The sequence below is a fragment of the Mus pahari genome, chromosome 4, assembly GCF_900095145.1.
Source record: "Mus pahari chromosome 4, PAHARI_EIJ_v1.1, whole genome shotgun sequence".
Classification (NCBI taxonomy): Eukaryota; Metazoa; Chordata; class Mammalia; order Rodentia; family Muridae; genus Mus; species Mus pahari.
In genome coordinates, this window is record NC_034593.1 from 105890897 (window position 1) to 105891907 (window position 1011).

At 45.0% G+C, this 1011-nt stretch overlaps 1 pseudogene; it reads right to left on the minus strand.

Annotated features, from left to right (window-relative positions):
• Window positions 1–312: 312 nt before the first annotated feature.
• Window positions 313–568, minus strand: LOC110320508 (annotated as a pseudogene).
• Window positions 569–1011: the final 443 nt, after the last annotated feature.

Here is a 1011-nt window from a genome sequence, read left to right on the forward strand (position 1 = left end):
ATGTCCTGATCCAAGTCTGGAAGCCAGAGATAACTTGAGGGAGTCTGTTTTCTCCTTCTACCATTTAGGTTCTGGGGACATAAGACAGGCTTGTTATCAAGTGTCTCTGCTGGCTGAAACAGGTCTCTGGCCCTTAAATTTCACCTTTGAATGGAATTTAATCTTCAAGACCTTCTTGACCCAAAAGGATCACTCTTCTGGTTACCCTGGAATACTTGAGGTACCCCTTCCTATCAGTTAAACAAGACAAACACTATATAAACCACAAAGCGTTTATTGGGAAGGTCCCCACTCATCTTGAATTAGGGGCCTTCAGTGCTGCTTCCTCCTGAAGGAGCATCCTTCTGTCAGCCTTCTTTTTCTGAGTGTAGGCTGACAGAGGACAGTGGAGCAACCAACACACAAGATGACTGACTGTCTGCGCATGGCTGAAGACCGTGGTGATTTTATAGCATCCTGGGAATTTCGCATCCATAAAGTAGGAACTGTGACTCTCCCCCAGGTACCTTTTCTTGTGTTTCCTCTTCTCTTCTGAAGAGGAATGAAGGCAATCCTTTGTGAGAGGCATGGTCTCTACCAATTTTTTTTTTTGTGTGTGTGGGTTTTTTTTTCGAGACAGGGTTTCTCTGTATAGCTCTGGCTGTCCTGGAACTCACTTTGTAGACCAGGCTGGCCTCGAACTCAGAAATCCACCTGCCTCTGCCTCCCAAGTGCTGGGATTAAAGGCGTGTGCCACCACGCCCGGCTGGCATGGTCTCATTGGGAGGTATTCACTGCCAGAAAGGCAATTCAGATTTCTGAGGTAAAGCTAATGTTCGGTCTTACCTAACCTGGATGTTGTTCCAAGTAGAATGTGTTAAGCAAAATGAAGAGTTCCTCAATCAAATTATACAGGATCCACAGTAGCATGCCTGACTGATAGTCCCAAGAACTTTGATGAACAATGTTGAGAGGTTGCTTTGTGTAATGCTCTATGCTTTTACTTTAGCAACCCAGCTTCCATTTTTACTA